Genomic DNA, 19,756 nt, shown 5'->3' with positions numbered 1-19,756 from the left:
TGTTTTTTTAAAAAAAAATTTTTATTACTACTGTTACCTACAGTATGCACAAGTCCGGAGACCAAATGTATTAGAATTTTGGGTTAAAATGATAACCTTTTGCAAGAATCAGGTATGTTGCTCCTCAGCTCTGCGACATTTTTCTCTGGAAATATTAACATTTATTGAGGGCTTCCTGTGGTCAGGCTCTGGGAAAGTCTTTTAAATGTTTTATCTCATTATTAACCTAACCCAATGCTGGTGCTATTATTATCCCCATTTTACAAAGGAGGCATAGAAAGGTCAGGAACCTTGCTCAGGGTCACACAGCTGATAAGAGGTGGTGTCAGGATTTGAGCTCAGGGATTCTGACTCCAGGTGCTTAGTAATTATATGAGTACAGTAACTTTCTGGCAAGGAGCAAGGCTGGCCCTTTTTAAAGCAAAGAAAGTGGGTGATTGTTTGGCCAGGGGCCTGGGTTTTTGAGGTTCAGAGAGAGTGGTAAAGTACAACTTAGGCTTCCTACTAGGCCTAGTTCAAAAGGGTAAAAAACAAACTGGTGGACCCTGAAGAAGGTATTCTGTCTAAAGATAAAGATCTGCCTGTCCCTCCTTTTTTCAACAATTGCTTAAGCTCCTGCTTGTGCTTCAATACGACCTAGACAGATCTGGTTTCTGTTCTTTAGGAGTTTAAAATTCGGTGCTCCTCTTATGTACCTTAATTTTTTTTTTTTAATCTGGTGCCTAATGTTGAGTCTGTCGCATCCCATGTGACCCATAAATGTGTGTGAACTTCAGTCAGTAATGTTTGACTCTTGCTTTTAAGTGCTGTCTCTCTTGGGGTTCTAAACCCAGCATGTGGTGTGTAAGAGTTGACCTGGTCCTCTTATACTCCATACAAAGGTAGGCACTTTTGAATTTGTCACATATTGGCTGCCTGGTGTTCATTATTTTTTACAGATGTATTTCTGTTCTTCCCTGTGTGTGTGTGTCTACCTCAAGGTTTGTGTGTACCTGTGTGTGTATATATATCTCAATGGTATGTGTGTATGTATATATGTATATATCAAGGACCTTATATTTAACTTTATAGCACTCTCTACAGAGTTCTGCAGAGTCCCATGTGCTCAGTACATATTTATTATTTAGTTAACTGAAAATATGAGGCCCATAAGTTTCAGGACTGCTGTTGTAGAAGTTAAAGCTAAAGAAAAAAACTGAAGGTAGTGGAGTAAAGCCACAGGAAGATGGCTTAATATTTGTTAACGTTAAAAGAAAACTTTGTGCAGTGTTAACTAAAGTGAGACTTTTCACCTCATGTAATTTTCCACTTCATCTGAATTATCAGCTTCTTTCCCTCTCTTCCTTGTACAAATGAGGTGGGGGGTTGAGTGTTTTTGTCTGATGTAAAGAACGGACACTTGTTTATTAATCGTTGCAAGCCAATAGTTCTTTTCAGTATTTTTGAAGTGTGTGGGAGTCTCCCCAGAGGGAGCTTGTGGGACTGTCATGTACTTATATGTGGACAGTACTTAGGTCTCTTTTGGTATTCACTCAACAAATATTTACTGAGCACCTGCTGTGTGCCGGGTGCTGTTCTGAGTGCTGGTGATACAGCAGTAAATAGACAGGAATCCTTGCTCTCTTGAACTCCCCTTCAAGTAGGGGAGGCAGACAGTACTATATTAATAAATTTTATTGTATGTTGGAAAGTGACACATGGTAAGAAAAAAATAAGTAAATCAGGGAAAGGGGAATATGAAGTTTTGGGGACAAGAGTTAGGGTAATGGGAATTTTAGATACGGTGATAAGAGGAGGCCTTGCTGAGAAAATGACTTTTAAATAGAGATCTAGAGGAAGTGAGGGAATGTAGATCCCAGAGCATACTAAGAGCAGGGAACAGTACATGCAGAGGTCCTGAGGTGGGTGCTTGGGAGGGGACAGGTCACTTAAGGCCATATAGGTTGTAGTCCTTAAAATGTGTTAAAACATTTTAAAATAGGAAAGATAAAGAATTTTGTGCCATGTTATTAGTGATTTTGATGAAGAAAAAGTTAAAGATGGGGAAAGTAAGGCTTAAAGAATTTCACTAACTTGCCTAAAAGGCCACACAGCCAGTGAATACAGAGCTAGAAACTGAACTTTAGTTTGTATTATTTTAAGCAATGCACAGAATATGTTGGCAGTGGAACCTTAAGTAAATGGCTGGCAGAAAGGCCAGACCAGTACTTGATGTTCAGACTTGCTGTTAAGTGTATACTTTCCTGTTTGTATGCAGGATTTTTGCTCAACCCTGGGAGGCCTTGTAACTAACATTTGCAAATATAGCTTTTTCCTGGAATTGTGCTCCTGGTAGTAAAGCCTTCCTTTTTAGTTTTAAAAGCTTCATGGTTCAAAATCTGTATTTAATACAAACTTTTATTTAAGTCTCTTCAGTCTTAATTGGAAGGCAGTGACAGTATTCCTCTGAATATGAATTTTTTAGAGAACCATTTAGGGAGGCTTTAAACTAATATAGTGTCTTATATATTTTTAACATGCATAGTGTATGTTTCCCATGTAGATGGAACTCACAGAATCCATATGCTTTAAATCAGCATTTGAGTTACAATGTATTTTTAAGGGAAAACAGATTGACTGATGGTACTATACAAGAATTTCAAGAGTGACCTCTTCAGATTTCAAATCAGGGGAACAGAGGAGGCTTTTTTTTTTTTTTTTTGGGTGAGTTGGCAGACTGTAATTAACCAACCTTGAATTTGGCTAGGACATCTGGGTTAATATCCTGGCCCTGGCACCAACTACCAAGGAATCTTGGCCACAATTAGTAAAGAGCTTTTTTTTTTTTTTTAATCCTCCATCTGGCACTTCCAGAAGGACAGATTCCACTAGCACTAACTCAATGGGTGGGTCTGTTTTTTAATTGTCTATCTTATGGTGGTTCAGCAACAAAATCTTAAAAGCATTCTTTGCAGAATCTTAGAAAAGAAGTAGTCCTATTACAGAATCTCTATTGGAAACCCTTTCTGGTATCTCTTTCCCTGGGGAAATGTATTCTCATCTGCCTTTTCTTAGGAATCCTTAATGAGACTACAGACATTTTGCTGCCCTAATGTTTTATATAAGCAGGAGGTCTAATGTATTGTACTTCCAACTTGAATTAAGTAGTTTGATATTTGTATTCTCCTTTGCTTACTTATGTCTAAGTATAGCTTGGGTTAGATCCCAGTTTTAACTCTGCCCATTTTTTTACGCTTAAAATTGCCAAGTCCTTGATTTACTGTATCTTCTCTGAAGTTAAAGGCTTGAAGATCCAGATGTTCAGGACGTGCAAATCATCCAAAATTTGGGTTTGCTGTAAAAGGGAAGACAACTTTAAGAAGACTTTTTTTTTCTTTCTGATTCTACAGATCTCTAGTCAAGTAGTACACTGAAATATTTGGCATATTTTTTTCCTGTCTTCTCAGGAAAGATAAGAGATATTAGGGAAATTTCCCTAAGAATCTTTCAATCAAATCTTTTGATCTCCTGCCTTCTCTTTTTATCTGGTTTCCTCCATAGAATGATTTCTTACTGGTGACATTGCTTTCTAATATCTTAAGGCAGAAAGGAACCTATTTAGACTTTTCTAGACTATAGAAAAATAAACTTTATAGGCAGGATAATTTTTTTTAACAGTTTAAGTAAAAGAAAACTTTTGTCACTAAGTTTCTTTCACACATGAGTGACTGAAAAAAAGTGTATTGCTAATTTCTGTTGTAAGGCATATATGGCTTGCTTGGGTTGTGACATTGAGAATCAAGTATCAGAGTTAATTAGATTGTAGAAAATGTTTTCTAGTGACATGGTTCTTAGATTTATTTTCCTCTTATGTACCAGTTTTACAAGGGCCCTTATTACATTTTAATAATATATACTAGTCATCCTATATGTGGTTTCAATGCATAAGCTATAAACATACACATATTAGAAAACACAGAAAAAAGCAAATTATCCATAATCCAACTGCGCAGAGAAAATTATTTCAGTGTTTTAGAGTATGTCCTTCTAATCTTTTTTCTTTATACTTAAAAAAATATATACTTATGGCTGAAACTATATTTCTGTTTTGAAGTAATTAAAAGTGTAATACTTTCACTGGAAATATTCTCAGCAAACCAACATGGGGAATCAGAACTACTGTAAAGAAGTTTGAGGGACTTCCCTGACAGTCCAGTGGTTAAGACTCCGAGCTTCCACTGCAGGGGGCACGGTTTTGATCCCTAGTTGGGGAACTAAGATCCCGCATCCCACGTGGCGCGGCCAAAGTTAAAAAAGAAAAGAAGTTTGAGGTCCTGGATTTGCTTCAGCCCCAGCTCTGTGAGTCATGTGAAGTTGGGCAAGTTGCCTGACCTCTCTCCATCTGCTTCGCAGTCTGTAAAGTGGGGTAACACCTGCCCTATCCACCTGGTGGGGTTGCTCTCTTTTTTAAAAGTAATTAATTAATTAATTAATTTATTGACCACATTGGGTCTATGTTGCTGCACACGGGCTTTCTCTAGTTACAGCAAGCGGGGGCTACTCTTCATTATGGTGCTTGGCCTCATTGCTGTGGCTTCTCTTCTTTTGGAGCATGGGCTTCAGTAGTTGTGGCACACGGGCTCAGTAGTTGTGGCTCACAGGCTCTAGAGTGCAGGCTCATTAGTTGTGGCGCACGGGCTTAGTTGCTCCAAGGCATGTAGGATGGTCCTGGAGCAGAAATCACACCCATGTCCCCTGCATTGGCAGGAGGATTCTCAACCACTGCACCACCAGGGAAGTCCCAGGGTTGCTGTCTTAATGCAGGGATTTGGTGATAATAGTGCTGAGGGACTCTGGCGCTTTCAAATACCAAAGAGGCCCAGGAAGACAGAGGAAAGACCAGTCCTGTATTACTGGTTGCCTGTGAGTCACCTGGCTTATTTTGCAAACAGTTACATTTTTAGTAAAGCTTTTCAGATGAATGTGACCAATAGAAAGTGTCCTGTGGGGTGGGAGAAAACCCCCAAAATACTGATTTATCAGATATTTGTTGAGTGCTGTGAAGACTCTAGGCTGAGTACAAGGAGTTCTCTGTCTCACCAGGTGAGACAACTAACTGTGGGCCAGGAGGAGGCTCAGGTGGAGGCCTGCTCGGGCCGCGGAGGACGGTCGGTTCACTTAGCTTGGATGTGTGTGTGTGTGAGAGGGGATTAAGGAAGCTTTTGAAGTGGGAATAAGCTCTTGTGTTTGGTATTGATGGAGATGGAGGGACTCTAGGCAGGGATGGGTTAGAGAAGACATTCTAGGCCAGGCTGAGCAAAGGCATAAACGTAGCCTGTGGAGATAATAGCAGATGGTCTACTGCTCTCTAGTTTGAGGGCAGGTCACAGGAAGTAAAACTAAAACTTTGGGTTTATATCAAGGAGAGGCTTCCCTGCCCTGAGGAGTCCCTCTTACTGGTCTGTTGCATTTTATAATCATTAAGTATTTTTGCAAGTCTTTTTTTTTTTTTAAATAAAGTTATTTATTTATTGGCTGTGTTGGGTCTTTGTTGCTTTGCACGGGCTTTCTCTAGTTGCGGCGAGTGGGGGCTCCTCTTCGTTATGGTGCGTGGGCTCCTCATTGCAGTGGCTTCTCTTGTTGCGGTGCACCGGCTCTAAGGGTGTGGGCTTCAGTAGTTTCAGCAGGTGGGCTCAGTAGTTGTGGCACACGGGCTTAGTTGCGGCATGTGGGATCTTCCTGGAGCAGGGCCCAAACCCATGTCCCCTGCATTGGCAGGCAGATTCTTAACCACTGTGCCACCAGGGAAGTCCTGCAAATCTTTTTTATGATATTTGGTCAAAAAGATCTGGTTGTAGGTGGTAAAGAGGAAAACTTCTGGGTATACCAATTATCTTTTTTCTCCCCCCAGTTATCTTTTTTTGCACAGAGTTGTGCAACCATCACCACACTCAGTTTTAGAATATTTTCTTCACCCCAAAAAGGAACCCTGCACCCGTTAATAGCCACTCCTCATTTCCTCCTTATTCTCCCAGCCCTACGCTCCCAAGCCCTTCTCTCTGTCTGTAGAGATTTGCCTATTCTGGACTTTTCATAAAAATGGAATCATACAATATGACTGACTTCTTTACTTAGCAAAATGTTTTCAAGGTTCATCCATGTTGTAGCGAATATCAGTGCTACTTTATTCCTTTTTATGGTTGAGGTACATTACACTGTGTGGATATACCACACTGTTTGTTCATCAGCTGATAGACTTTTGTTTTTTTTTTTACTATTTTCCTATTAGGAATAATGCAGCTATGAACATGTGTGTATTAGTTTTTGTGTGGACATATGTTTTTGTTCATTTTAGATGTACACCTAGGAATAGAATTACTGGACCATGTGGGAACCCTACCTTTTGAGGAACGGAAAAACTGTTTTCCAAAGTGGCTGTACCACCACCAATGAGTGAAGTTCCAGTTTTCCCACATACTCATCAACACTTGTTATTATCTTTTTGATTACAGGCATCCTAGTGAGGGTGAAGTGTGGTATTTCATTGTGATTAAAAAAAAATTATTCATTTATTTATTTATTGGCTGCATTGAGTTTTCGTTGCTGAGTGTGGGCTCTCTCTAGTTGCAGCGAGTAGGGGCTACTCTTCCTTGCGGTGTGAGGGCTTCTCATTGCATTGGATTCTCTTGTTGCAGAGTACAAGCTCTATGGTGCATGGGCTTCAGTAGTTGTGTCACGTGGACTCAGCAGTTGTGGCTCACGGTTCTAGAGTGCAGCCTCAGTAGTTGTGGCGCACACGCTTAGTTGCTCCGCAGCATATGGGATCTTCCCAGACTAGGGCTCGAACCCGTGTCCCCTGCATTGGTAGGCGAATTCTTAACCACTACACACCAGGGACGTCCTCTCATTGTGATTTGATTTGTATTTACCTGATGGCTGGTGATGTTGAGCGACCTTTTCATGTGCTTAGTCGTCATTTGTATGGAGTCTTTGGAAACTATCCCAGTTATTTTTTTCCCTTCAAAATATTAAGTATAAGGGGAAGCTGAGACGAAGCGAGAGAGTAGCACAGACATATATATACTGCCAACTGTAAAATAGATAGCCAGTGGGAAGTTGTTGTATAACAAAGGGAGTTCAACTCGAGGATGGAAGATGCCTTAGAGGACTGGGACGGGGAGGGTGGGGGGGGGGGAGTTGAGGGAGGGAGGGAATACGGGGATATGTGCATAAAAACAGGTGATTGAACTTGGTGTACCCCCCAAAATTAATAAATAAATAAAATTAATAAAAAAAAGTAAAAAATAAATAAATAAATAAAACAAAATATTAAGTATAAAAGCAAAGTGCAGAAAAATAGTATGTTACCATTTAGGATAAAAAGGGTATACAAAAGCATACCAGTTATCTTTCTTAAAATTGTTTTTATTGTGGTAAAACATACGTAACATAAAATTTACCATCTTAACTATTTTTAAGTGTACAGTTCAGTGGCATTAAGGACATTCATATTGTTGTGCAACCATCACCACCATCCATCTCCAGCACTCTTTTCATCTTGCAAAACTGAAACTCTTTACCCATTAACCAATAACTCTGCATTCCTCCCTCCTTCAGCCTCTGGCAACCGCCACTCTACTTTCTGTCTCTATGATTTTGACTTCTCTGAAGTACCTCATGTAAATGGAATCATACAGTATTTGTCTTTTTGTAACTGGCTTATTTCACTTAGCATAGTATCCTCAAGGTTCATCCTTGTTGTAGCATGTGTCAGAATTTCCTTTTTTTTTTTTTGTATTTTAAGAACTTTTATTGAGATACAGTTAACAGACAATAAACAGCATATATTTAGAGTGTACAATTTGGTATCCCAATCTCTCAATTCACCCCCCCCCCCAATCCTCCCCGCTTTCCCCACTTGGTGTCCATGTGTTTGTTCTCTACATCTGTGTCTCTATTTCTGCCTTGCATTTCCTCTTTCATAGTTGTTAGCATTTACCTTATGTATTGAGGCGCTCCTATATTGGGTGCATATATATTTATAATTGTTATCTCCTCTTCTTGGATTGATCCCTTGATCTTTATGTAATGTCCCTTCTTGTCTCTTGTAACATTTTTTATTTTAAAGTCGATTTTATATGATATGAGTATTGCTACTCCAGCTTTCTTTTGATTTTCATTTGCATGGAATATCTTTTTCCATCCCCTCACTTTCCGTCTGTATGTGTCCCTAGGTCTGAAGTGGGTCTCTTGGAGACAGCATATATATGGGTCTTGTTTTTGTGTACATTCAGCCAGTCTGTGTCTTTTGGTTGGTGCATTTAGTCTATTTACATTCAAGGTAATTATCAATATGTATGTTCCTATTACCATTTTCTTAATTGTTTTGTTTTTGTTTTTGTAGGTCTTCTTCTTCTCTTATGTTTCCCACTTAGAGACGTTCCTTTAGCATTTGTTGTAGGGCTGGTTTGGTGGTGCTGAATTCTCTTAGCTGTTGCTTGTCTGTAAAGCTTTTGATGTCTCTGGTGAATCTGAATGAGATCCTTGCTGCGTAGAATATTCTTGGTTGTAGGTTCTTCCCTTTCGTCACTTTAAATATATTGTGCCACACCCTTCTGGCTTGCAGAGTTTCTGCTGAGAAATCAGCTGTTAACCTTCTGGGAGTTCCCTTGTATGTTATTTGTCATTTTTCCCTTGTTGCTTTTAATAACTTTTCCCTGTCTTTAATTTTTGTCAATTTGACTACTATATATCTTGGCATGTTTCTCCTTGGGTTTATCCTGCCTGGGACTCTCTGCGCTTACTGGACTTGGGTAGCTATTTCCTTTCCCATGTTAGGGAAGTTTTCAACTATAATCTCTTCCAATATTTTCTCGGGTCCTTTCTCTCTCTCGTCTCCTTCTGGGACCCCTATAACGCGAATGTTGGTGCGTTTAACATTGTCCCAGAGGTCTCTTAGGCTGTCTTCAGTTCTTTTCATTCTTTTTTCCTTATTCTTTTCTGCATCAGTGATTTTCACCATTCTGTCTTCCAGGTCACTTATTCGCCCTTCTGTCTCCATTAATCAGCTATTGGTTCCTTCTAGTGTATTGTTCATTTCAGTTATTGTGTTGCATATCTCTGTTTGTTTGCTCTTTAATTCTTCTAGGTCTTTGGTAAACTTTTCGATCTTTGCATCCAGTCTTTTTTCAAAGTCCTGGATCATCTTCACCATCATTATTCTGAATTCTTTTTCTGGAAGGGTGCCTGTCTCCTCTTCATTTAGTTGTTTTTCTGGGTTTTTATCCTGTCCCTTCATCTGGTACAAAGTCCTCTGCTTTTTCATTTTCTCTGTCTTTCTGTGGCTGTGGTTTTCAGTTCCACAAGACAAAATACTGCTTATACCGCTTGATCCTGCTGTCTGCCCTCTTGTGGAGGAAGCTATCTAGGAGGCTCCTGGGAGCTTCCTGATGGGAGGGACTGATGGTGGGTAGGGCTGGGTGGGCGGAGCTCAGTAAGACTTTAATCCAATTTGGTGGGCAGAGCTCAGCTAATCTGCTTGTCTGCTAATGGGTGGGGCTGTGTTCCCACCCTGTTGGTCGTTTGGCCTGAGGCTACTTAGCCCTGGAGCCCACAGGCTCTTTGGTGGGGCCAGTGGTGGACTCTGGGAGGGTTCACACCAATGAGCACCCCCCAGAACCCCTCCCGCCAGTGCCCCCGTCTCCCCGGAGAGCCACAGCTGCCCCCACCTCTGCAGGCAACCCTCCAACACCAGCAGGTAGGTCTGGTTCAGTCACCTGTGGGGTCACTGCTCCTTCCCCCTGGGTCCTGGTGAGCACACTTTTTTGTGTGCCCTCCAAGAGTGGAGTGTCTGTTTCCCCCAGTCCTGTGGAGGTCCTGCAATCAAATCCCGCTGGCTTTCAAAGTCTGGTTCTCTGGGGATTCCTCCTCCCGTTGCTGGGCTCCCAGGTTTGGAAGCCTGACGTGGGGCTCAGGACCCTCAATGTAGTGTGTGGACTTCTGCGGTATAACTGTTCTCCAGCTTGTGAGTCACCCACCCAGCATTTATGGGATTTGATTTTAACATGATTGCGCCCCTCCTGCTGTCTCATTGCGGCTTCTCCTTTGTCTCTGGATGTGAGGTGTCTTTTTTGGTGAGTTCCAATGTCTTTCTGTCAATGATTGTTCAGCATTTAGTTGTGATTCCGGTGCTCTTGCAAGAGAGAGTGAGCGCACATCCTCCTACTCTGCCATCTTAATCCTATCAGAATTTCCTTCCTTTTTAAGGCTGCGTAATACTTCATTTGTATGGTTGCACCACATTTTGCTTATTCATTCATCTGTCAGTGGACACTTGGGTTGCTTCCACATTTAAAAAAAATTATTTTTTTATTTATTTGGCTGTGCCGGGTCTCAGTTGCAGCACATGGGATCTTTTAGTTTTGGCATGTGGGGTGTAGTTCCCTGACTAGGGATTGAACCGGGGCCCCCCTGGCATTGGGAGCACAGAGTCTTAACAGCTGGACCACCAGGGAAGTCCCTGCTTCCACATTTTAGCTGTTGTGAATAATGATGCTATGAACACAGGTGTGTACCTATTGCTTTGAGACCCTGCTTTCAATTCTTTTGGATATATACCTAGACATGGAATTATTGGATCATACAGTAATTCATAATTTTTTGAATAACCACCAGACGGTTTTCCACAGAGGCTGTACCATTTTATATTCCTGCCAACAGTGCACAAAGGTCCCAGTTTCTCCACATCATTCCCAACTCTTTTTCTTTTCTTTTTTTTCCTTTCCCTTTTCTTTTTATAGTAGCCACCTTAATGGGTGTGAGGGCTTATTTCACTGTAGTTTTGATTTGCATTTCCCTAATGACTAGTGATGTTGAGCATCTTTTCATGTGCTTATTGGCTGTTTGTGTATCTTTGAAGAAAAGTCTATTTAAGTTCTTGGCTGAGTTTTGAATTGTTTTTTTGTTATTGTTGCTGAATTTACCAATTATCTTTTCATTCATATATATTCGTCGGGCATTTATTGAGCACCTGCTGTAGGGAGGCACTAGCCCAGATGTTGGAGATACAGAGTTCGGTAAAACAGGCACACATTCTGCTCTTGGGGAGCCCAGCGCTGTTAACGGAAGTAAGGTTAAGGGCGAGACTTCAGTCCTTTGCCTGACAGCAAATCCCAGCTTGGTTACTTTATGGAAGCTCTTGTACAAACTGCTTAACCTTCTGGAGCTTAGTTTTCTCATCTCTGAATTGGGGATAACAGCTATTTTCTCATAGCCGTCGTGACGATTAAATGAATTAATGTCTGTGAAACTAGTTGTCAGAACTCCGCTCTCCCCTTCCCTCTAATCCCTTGTGTCTTCCCGGCCTCCCATTCCTAAAGGAAGTCAGGGTTCAGCACCTCAATTTTCTTCTTTCATTTAAGTCAGAATGGAGGAGATACCCACTTCTGCTAGTCTGGGAAATGAAAACCTTTCTTCCGGCCGTGCTTTAGAAAGTTAATTTGAGGAGAAGCGTCTTGCCACTATTGAAGGGCACATTTTTTAATGAACAACTTTCCCTGAAGAACTTTAAATTATGCGAAGCTAAATATTCCGCACGGAAAAGTAACTGGTGCACCTCATGTCAGAACTCGCACCTTGCCACACCTCAGGCCCTTTTGTGTGTTTGTCAGTTTTACTTCCCACAGTGTAATTAAAAGGAGTTTCTTTCTTTCTAAGGTCTGATAGAACTTGCTGTGTGTCTCTGTGGAAGGTTACCTACACAGGTTAAAAAATAACCCAACAATGAAGTTGGGTGTTAAGATCCAAATGAAACCAGTTCCTAGGTTCCTTCTACAGTGGTTGTACGGAAGACTGTCTTAGGGACTTGTGAATAAATTTGAAGTAGCCGAGTATGCTTCAGTACTGTGAAAACAGAAATGTTATTTTTTTCCATTTGCTCTAAAGACCTGCAACTTTTTTTTTTTGGCCTTGCCACGTGGCTTGTGTGATCTTAGTTCCCTGAGCAGGGATCGAACCCAGGCCCCGGCACTGAAAGTGCCGAGCCCTAACCACTGGACTGCCAGGGAATTTCCGACGCGCAACTATTAAACTTGCTCATTTGCAAAGTAAAAGCAAGAAAGAGGCAAAAAAAAAAAAAAAAAAAAAAAAACCCAAAAAAATCCCCAGTAAGGAAGTTCTTGATGCTTCTGTGAGTTGTCTTCATGCCCTTTTGCTGTTCGGAACAAACAGTTGGTAAGCTTTTGCTTTTGGTATGGGCAGCGCGTTACTGTTTAAGGGCAAGTGAAAATGTGCCCACTCTTATTCCTTTGTGAAGGCTGGAAAGGGAAGCGAGTTTTAACTTGCCTTGAGATCGACTCACTCATCTCACTGCTGTTTATAACAAATCAGAAACTTTTATTCGTCAGCCGAGTTTAGGGTCAGGAGTCTTTAAACCAGAGACTGGGGTTTAAGTCCGAGACTGGGGTTTAAGTTCGAGACTGTGAAGTAACTGTGACCTTAACAAGTGATTTCACTTTTTAGAATCCATTTCCTCAGTGGTAAAATGAGGAAGTTGAACTAGATTGCAGGTCTCTTCTGATTCTACAGTTTTATGATGCTATATTTAGCACATTTGCTCCTTTTTACACATTAGTCTAATTGACTGCTGCCGACCTATTAAGTAAGTTCTTCTGGGAGACACTAACCAGGCCTAGTCATTTCAGTTGCTTTTAAGATCCATCTCTAAGCTGGTAGTATTAGAGTTACAAAGTCACAGGCATTTTGTAAAAACTTGTATAAATGAGCAGAATAGCTCAAATTATTCAGCTTTACATGTTCCCCTCCTTTTAAAAAAAATTCTTTTGCAGATGGAGGAACTTTGGGAGGCTGCTTATTTTCTGCTTATCTGAGTAACAGGAACAGAAAATAAATCTTCATTCAAACTGAGCTGTACAAAAACACTCATGATTGCGTCCAATGCATCATGGCTCAGCATTCTGTCCTGAAAAAATTGTCTAATGCTCCAGCTCCCTTTGCTTTGGTTGGGTTTTGGCACCCTCCCCCTCCTTTTAAAAACCGCTGTAGACTTTGAAACTCTGGGTACAACTTGTATCCAGTACTGTGTCACATACACTTCAAGTTTTAAAAACATATAATTTTCGAGCACAGAATAATTTTTCTAGGGGTTGTGTCTCTCTGTTGACATCCTATTCTGACTTTCTCTGGCAAACATCCTAAACCAAGTCTTTAATCATTTAACATTCTACTTCTGACTTTGATGGAAGGATGTAAAACTTTCTATTTACCTTCAGCATCTTATTGTGTGATAGTCTCAAACCAACACTTAAGGTTGGTAGACGGGGCTTTATAAATTGTTCTGTAAGGACTCTACCCGTTAGCAACTGAAAGTACAACTTCCTTGTAGCACCATTATTTATTTATTTATTTATTTTTGGCCGTGTGGGGTCTTGGTTGTTGCACGTGGGCTTTCTCAAGTTGCAGTGAGTGGGGGAGCGGGGGCTCCTCTTCCTTTGTGGTGAGTGGGCTTCTCACTGCAGTGGCTTCTCTTGTTGTGGAGCACGGGCTCTAAGCATGTGGGCTTCAGTAGTTGTGGCATGCAGGCTTAGTTGCTCTGTGGCATGTGGGATCTTCCCGGACCAGGGATTGAACCTGTGTCCCCTGCATTGACAGGCAGATTCTTCACCACTGCGCCACCAGGGAAGTCCCTGTAGCACCATTTGAATTAAGGAGGCAATTAATTTTCTGACCCTTCCTGGCTTATGTCAGCCCTTTAGTGTCTAAATGGGCTTCTCACATTGATTGTTTTAAACAAACAGTGACTACGCTATTTACTTTCACCTTATGTACTTTATCCTTGCTTAGAGATACATAGTTTGTGTTCTGAATCTTTGTGTTAATTTTAAGGCTGTTTGAGTCTGGCCTGTTTAAAAAGTTGTGTATTGTGTATGAAATAGATAAATACTTATGTAGATAAGTATCAGTGAAAACAGATCTTAGTGGTCCTCTAGTGCAATAAGGTGACAAAAGGCTAAAGAAGATCCAGAATTATGCCTCCTGGACCCTTCATAAAAACACCAATATTTCCTCAAAAATTTCCAACCCCTGAGTAACCCCATCAGGAGTTCTTGGACATCTGGGTAGTCTTGTTGATGTCATCACCCTGGATAGCAGGGGTTACTCAGCGGTTGGAAATCTTTGAGGAAGTATTGGTGTCTATGAATATTTTTGACAATGGAATTTTTTTAAAAAGGACATGATTTTGACATTGGATAAATATTTGTTGAGGAATCTACCATATGAAAGGCACACTGATCCAAAGTCAACAAGGAATGGTGCCTTGTTGCAAGTGACAACATCGAGGACCACGTTTTTGAAGAATAGCTGCCAGTACTCTTACTCTGACACATGTCTCTTGGGAGTTAGTAGAAGTAAATCCTGTAAAAGCAAGGGAGTAAACCTGGTACATGTGGGGCTGAACGGAAGCACTGGCAAGTGGCATCACAGTTAAGTTGGTGTTTTTTACATTTCAGTTTTGCTGTGTCTCCCATGTCTACTTTCCCTCCCTTTAACTTAGGTTACTGTTTTGTGTCATGCTTTGTGATGATTTCTGAAAAGTATAAATTTTAGCACTCCACGAACATAAATTACTATTAGCCCTCTCTTCAGCGTGTAGATTAACTGTAAATTTATCAAAAGCAGTACCAAAATAACGTGAATGAATTGTGAGAGAGGCATCAAGCAACTTTTAGTCCTTAGAAGGTTCTGTTTCTTTAGCCAGGTGATCTTTGGAGAATGCTGGTAACCTTCAGGCTACACTGAGATGCTGCTTTTTCCAGTTTATGTGAGAAATTTAAATAATGAACAGTGGTTTTCTTAATTTAATTTTTCACCTTGTATAGCATTTCTTTGTTTTAAGTCTTAAGTCTCCTGCTGCTATGGATGTGTTTAGATGTTTTAGACTTTGTACTGTATCTCAGTAATTCTTGGTATTCTCTTAAGAACACCACTCTTTCCAGATGCTCTGGCCTCCTGAACAGATTTGAGACACTGCCCCACCCTTTTAGGCATAGCCCTTGGAAGGACAGTCAGCTCGCTTTCACTTCTTGTGTATGTTTATTGCTAAGGGGACTGTAAGACCTTTTCCTCTGGCTAGTCCTTCCGTTATTCCTGAGTATTGGAATGCTTTGCTGGAGATGGTGGGATAAAGAAACAGAGGGGCCATTTGGATCTTTCCTGTCTGTCATCAGCCAGCCTTAGCAGACGTACCTCTCGCTTTACCCTTTAAGCCAACCACTTAGTTGCTGCTAAAACCAAATGGCTCCAGTCCCCTGCTTGCTCTCCACTCTAGTTTAGCTCACTTGTTATCACACTGATGTGAAGCAGTGGCTCTTCGGTGGCCTGTGCCCTAAACTGGGTTTGTTGACATCACACACATTTTCTCTGTGTTCAAGGGGCAAGCTCCAGGGAGGCCTGAAGTTTAGGATGGCCTTAGGTGGCTTCATGTCACTCATCATCTTTCCCGCATGTTGAACACTCACCAGATACTCTGCCTTGGAGGAGATGCTTTTCTCTCCATCCCCCAAGGAGTGTGCTGTGTCTTCATTCAGTAGACTGACACGTTTCCCAGATGTTAAAACTTGGGACAGTGCTTTTTCTTCCCTGGGTCTTACATTTTCTTTTCTTTTTCTTTTTTAAATATTTATTTATTTACTTATTTATTGCCTGCACTTGGTCTTCGCTGCTGCACATGGGCTTTCTCTAGTTGTGGTGCGCGGGGGCTGCTCTTCGTTGTGGTGCGTGGGCTTCTCATTGTGGTGGCTTCTCTTGGTGCGGAGCATGGGCTCTCGGCACGTGGGCTTCAGTAGTTGCAGCAAATGGGCTCAACAGCTGTGGCTCACGGGCTCCAGAGTGCAGGCTCAATAGTTGTGGTGCACGGGCCCAGCCGCTCTGCGGCATGTGGGATCCTCCTGGAGCAGGGCTTGAACCCGTGTCCCCTGCATTGGCAGGCAGACTCCCAACCACTGCACCACCTAGGAAGCCCGTCCCTTAATTTTTAAATTATAACCACTAGACTGTTTCTAAGTCAAAGCCAGTGTATTAAAGTTTGGGGTAAAAATAACAGATAAGAAATGAATAACTGACCATGCAGTTTCATCCTTAGCCCCACTTTCTCTCCTATAATTTCCCCCTCCAGTCTCCAGGCCTGTCTTTCCACATGTGCTTATCCCACCCCCCTCCCTCGACGCTTTGTTGCTTTCATGCGGTAAGGAAGCTGGAGCAGCTGAGTGCAGTGCTGCTTCAGTGGAACAATGCTTTCACTTCCCTCTGCGCACTTAAAACGCGGCTGCCTGCTACATCACCCTTAAATCTGCCAGTCACTACCTCTCAGGTCCCTCTCTTGTATCTTGAGACACGCTTATTAAATTTTCATCTGTAACTCAGTCTCTGTGCTTTGCTTTGAGTTTTGTGTGGGTATTTTCAAATTGTTGGCGTTGAGCTATCAGTTTCACTGGGCAGTGCCTTGTTCTGTAAGCAGGGCTTCTTTATACATCATGTATCCCTGTCAAATAGATATTTTAAAGGGCCTCTTACTGGAAATGCTATTTTTTTCTTTTTTATCTGAAGAACAATTAAATTATTCATAGTTTTACGTTCAAGAGTTTATACATTTTTCCTTTCCCTCAAATGTGTGTTGTAATGAGGTAGGAAAGATGAATGTTGCATACCCCAGGGGACTCAGGGTATCTGACTGGCAAGTTCAATATTGATGTCAAGAGAAGAGCTACCTTATAATCTGCCTTAAGCATATGTTCTAGAGCTGCACTGTCTAGTACAGTAGCCATAAGCCACATATGGCTATTGTCAAGTCCAAGTTGAGATCTGAGTACAAAATACACAATTGGATTTCAAAGACCTAATATGAAAAAAAAAAAGAATGTAAAATATCTTATTGATAATTTTATATTGATTACATTTGAAGTCATGTTTTGCATATATCAATATTTAGTTAACAAAAATAGTTTATTCATTTCATCTGGTTTTTAAATAATTTTTTAAACGTTATTAGAAAATTCAAAATTACACGTTTGCCTCGCATTACATTTCTATTGGACAGAGCAAGTATCTCTGTGTCAACAAAGGTAATCTAATTTGAGACTTAGAGCTCTTACAACATTCACTGGAGGTGGTAACTGAACAGTTTGCCCATAGCCTCATTGGCCTACTTTTTAGAAGAGGTTCCAGGGTTGGGAAACCCTCTAATGTTTCTGTCTTCATCAAATGCTTAGAAGGTGAGGTACAGTTACTTGATGCTTTAGTTTGAAAATTGCAGTATTGCATCATTTTAGGGGTTCTTGTTTTGTTGAGTCAATTAAGGACTGTTTTGAACTCTTACTGTGTATCAGATACTTTTTTAGGCCTGTTGGATGCAGAGACAAATTTCATCCCTGACCGTGAGAAACTTAGTCATAGCATGATGTGCAAACCAAAACAGGAGTATGATTCATCGTTCCATTACAGAAGACTGCACGGTGGCTAGAGCCGTCCAGAGAAGGAGGAGATAGAGCTGGAAGCGCTGTCAGAAAAGACCTCTTGAGGAGGTGATGCGTCTACTTGTATTCTTCTCGAGTCATTTCCTGTGTCCCCCTGGAAGCCCTTACATGTGGGGATGTGCCAGGCGGAGCAGTGGGATATGAGCCTTGGGTGTATAAACAGGCATGACTGTGCATTTCCCATACGAGGACCTTCGGCTCAGTTCTGCCAGGAGCCGAGAAGTGTTTAACTTGGCCCAAGCAAGCCTACCAGCTTCCTGATTGGGTTTTGATATCCTTCTATGAAGCTGAAATACTTGACCTTCCTTGTTTTACTCAGGAATTGAAGAAAATACGTAAATGATCTTCAGCTTTATTTGTGTTTTACGTATGTAGAGAAATATCAATGTGAATGAAACTGAAAGATGGGGAAAAAATGGAATAACTTGCCTTTTCTTAGTAGAAGTACGAGTCAGTTTGGAAAGCAACCAGAGTGTTGTGCAAGTGTTTTCAGTGGGTAAAGCAGAGGAGCTCAGGTTACACAGCGTCTCCCGTGTTGGGGGTGGAGGACAGCGGGTGACACAGCAGGCAGCAGACACTTACATAACCGTGACTTCAGGGGATGCCGGGGTTAAGCTGTGAATGAACCTCCCAAACTCAGGAACATGATATTAGAACACAGCCTTTGAGTTTTTCTCTCTAGCTTGACTTAAAAAATCAGCTTCAGAAACATCTTTCTCGAAACCACACTTCTCCATTATTCTCAGAACTTCTTTCCCCCTTCCTTCCTGTTATTAAGCGCATGGACTTTTAGCATTTTAGAATTAGCCGGGAGCTCAGAAGTCTCAGAGTGCAGCTGTCTACAGGTAAGTCTCTTAATCTGTCTGACGCTCGGTCTCCTTGGGGTCACCCAGCAGAGTCAAGCGGAAAGGTGAATGGGCAGATGCCGGCTCTGCTGTCACGGGCAGCTTGTTGTTGGAGGTTCAGTGTTAAACTCCCTCTCCCGGCAGATTAAATTCATTGCAAATTCTTCAGCTCTCCCTTACCTCCCAGTAGAATTTCCAGGTTTAGTAAGTAGAGGAGTATTTTCGTTTCGCCAAAGAGGGGAAGTGGACTGTGAAGGGACTGAGGGAAGTGCGGAGATGCGATTTGCCTGGGGGGGACGCAGTGCCAAGCTGGAGAGCCAGCCGCCAGGAGACGCCGCCGCACTTGTTAGAGGCTGATCTTATCAGGTGTGGTTCTTCCTTCCCTGGTGGCAGGGTACTCTTACTCTGGCAAGGTTTGAGTCACAGTCGATTTCCTTTCACTTAGGGAGTTTGGATTTGAAATCCATAACAGTGGAACGGCAAAAGGACGGAGTTAGAAACCGATCTTATCTAATGAGTTTCCTTAGGTTATGGGTGAAGAGGCCGAGTTCCAGGAAGGGGTCAAATACTAGTTTGAGGTCATCCAGCTGGGACAGAATCCAGGTGTTTCATTTCCCAATCTAACCCTCTTTTCATACTTTTTTTTTTTTAAAGCCATGTCTTTTTCTATAACGGTAAACAAAAATCGCAAAACAGCAATAAAAAAAAAGAGTAAACAAAACCTTAGGACATTGGAGAAGAATTATAAAGATTATTCCTTTTCATTTGGACATAATTTACACCATGCTTGTTGTGGGAAACTGTTTGAGGAACCTCTCATTTCTGTAAATTGCTTAAGCTTTTTTTTTTTTAGGTTATGAGGGGTGAGGAAGAAGGTGGAGTTTAGATTTTACTAAAATATCTTCTATAATAAAAACTTATTATGGAAAATTTCAAACATTGACAAAAGTAAGAGCCAGTAGTACCATCACCTAACTCTTGAACACTTATCTACTCATCATCAGCCTTATCTTATATACAGTCAGACTTACGTGCTTTTTAATTAATTAAATAATTAATTAATTGCGTATTTATCGGCTGCATTGTGTCTTTGTTGCTGCACATGGGCTTTCTGTAGTTGTGGCGGGCAGGGGCTACTCTTCATTGTGGTGCACGGGCTTCTCATAGCAGTAGCTTCTCATGGCAGAGCACGGACTCTAGGTGCGTGGACTTCAGTAGTTGCAGCACACAGGCTCAGTACTGGTGGCTCGTAGGCTCTAAAGCGCAGGCTCAGTAGTTGTGGTGCATGGGCTTAGTTGCTCTGCGATGTGGGATCTTCCTAGACTAGGGATTGAACCCTTGTCCCCTGCATTGGCAGGTGGATTCTTAACCACTGCGCCTCCC

The 19,756-nt window shown here is 41.5% G+C and overlaps 1 protein-coding gene across 4 annotated transcripts in view; it reads left to right on the top strand.

Moving 5' to 3' along the window:
• Nucleotides 1-19,756, top strand: part of CLIP1 (CAP-Gly domain containing linker protein 1) — a 146,874-nt gene that overhangs the window by 23,788 nt on the left and 103,330 nt on the right. The gene's annotated exons all lie outside the window — the stretch shown is intronic.

This window comes from Hippopotamus amphibius, chromosome 8 (genome assembly GCF_030028045.1).
Source record: "Hippopotamus amphibius kiboko isolate mHipAmp2 chromosome 8, mHipAmp2.hap2, whole genome shotgun sequence".
Classification (NCBI taxonomy): Eukaryota; Metazoa; Chordata; class Mammalia; order Artiodactyla; family Hippopotamidae; genus Hippopotamus; species Hippopotamus amphibius.
This window is presented reverse-complemented; position numbering and strand designations above follow the sequence as displayed.